Source organism: Mus musculus, chromosome 13, assembly GCF_000001635.26.
Source record: "Mus musculus strain C57BL/6J chromosome 13, GRCm38.p6 C57BL/6J".
NCBI lineage: Eukaryota > Metazoa > Chordata > Mammalia > Rodentia > Muridae > Mus > Mus musculus.
Genome location: NC_000079.6, coordinates 16,044,815 through 16,046,705, shown reverse-complemented (window position 1 = coordinate 16,046,705; position 1,891 = coordinate 16,044,815). Strand labels below are relative to the sequence as shown.

General features: G+C 39.7%; 1 pseudogene; it reads right to left on the bottom strand.

The window, feature by feature from the left end:
- Nucleotides 1-586: 586 nt before the first annotated feature.
- Nucleotides 587-1,066, bottom strand: Gm6562 (annotated as a pseudogene).
- Nucleotides 1,067-1,891: the final 825 nt, after the last annotated feature.

Here is a 1,891-nt window from a genome sequence, read left to right as displayed (position 1 = left end):
ATGTAAATAGCACACTTTAATTGTGATTTGTATTGGATTAACTCTGTAGATTGGTTTTGGATTTGGTTTGTAGATTGGACAATATGATCTTTTTCCAATTATGGAAATGTCTCCCATTTTCTAGTGAATCTTTCTCAATTTTTGTCTTCAGGCTTTTAAAGTTTCCATTATAGAAACCTTTCATATCTTTGGCTAAGCTAATTCCATGGTATTTTTTAAAGCCTCTTTCTTTCTTCCTTCCTTCCTTCCTTCCTTCCTTCCTTCCTTCCTTCCTTTCTTTCTTTCTTTCTTTCTTTCTTTCTTTCTTCCTTTCTTTCTCTCTTTCTTTCTCTCTTTCTTTCTCTCCCTCTCCCTCTCCCTCTCCCTCTCCCTCTCCCTCTCCCTCTCCCTTTCCCTCTCTTTTGAACATCTGAATTTTTTAATCCTTCTTTACAGGTTACCCAGACTACTTTTGATTAAGAAAACTGTAGAAAGTTAGTAACTGCCTCAAGCAGAAGCCAGTTAGTGGCATGTGTCAATTTCCACAGAGTCCTGCTTTGCGGGGTATCTGAATGTACTGCTCTGTGTCTCTGTTCAAACATGCTGGAATCACTCATGGCAGATTAGTCCACACTTCGCTTTTCCCCATATTTCTTTGTAAACTCTTCAGCATTCTTGCAGAATTTTCTACGGTCCTTAGAGTATTCTTCAGCTCGGTCAGCCCGGAGTGGGTGCTCAGGCTGGGGGTCATTCACCAGTGCTGTGAGGGACTGGATTACTTGGTCAGCCTTGGTGGCTGGCTTCCAGTTTTCAGCACTAATGACTGGCAGACAGACCTGCCCCTTCTCATCAGTGTTAGGGTGGTAGATCTTTGTTTTAAGTGTGATCTTGGGTGGTTTGAATGGATACTCAGCTGGAAAGTTGATTTCAATCCTGAAGACTCCCTTATCATGTGAATGGTTGTCAAGAACAATAAGCCCTTGCCGAGTCAATAAATTAGCTTCATCAGCCCGGAGATTAAGTTTTTCATTCCAAATTTGCTGATCTCTTCAAGCTCCACGTGGATCAGCCTCCTGTTGGCCGCCATCTTGGATCTAGTGCTGCTGCCTTCCCCTAAAGCCCATTTCTTTTTCAGTTTGTTTATCATTGATATAAGAGCAACCCTATCATTTCCTTGTGTCGAATTTTTAAAATTATTTTATTTATTTACTTTCCAGCCGTTACCCTTCCGCCTCCCACAGTTCCTCATCCCACTCCTTCTCCCCCTTGCCTCCAAGAGGGTACTCCCCAACACCACCGCGCATTCTGCTTCCCTGGGGCCTCAAGTCTCTCAAGGATTTTTGTATATTGAACCATCCCTGTCTTCCTGGGATGAAGCCTACTTGGTCGTGGTGAATGATGGTTTTGGTGTGTTGCTGAATTCAGTTTGCAAGAATTTTATTGAGTAGTTTTGCATAGATATTCATAAGTGGAATTGGCCTGAAGTTTTCTTTGTTGGGTCTTTGTATGGTTTAGGTATCAGAGTAACTGTAGCTTCATAGAATGAATTCTGTTTCTATTTTGTGGAACTAGTTTAAGGAGTATTGCTATTAGCTCTTCTTTGAAAGTCTGGTAGAATTCTACACTAAAACCATTTGGCTTTGGGCTTTTATTTAGTTGGGAAGATTTTAATGACTTTTTTTTATTTCCTTAGGGGTTATAGGACTGTTTAGTTTACCTGATCTTGAGTTAACTTTGATATGTGGTATCTGTAGGGAAAACCATCCATTTCATCTAGATTTTCTAGTTTTGTTAAGTATGGGCTTTTATAGTAGGTTCTGATGTTTTTGGTTTTTTTTCTTCAGATTCTGTTTTTTTATATCTCCCCTTTCATTTCTGATTTTATTAATTTGGATACTAATTATTATGTGGT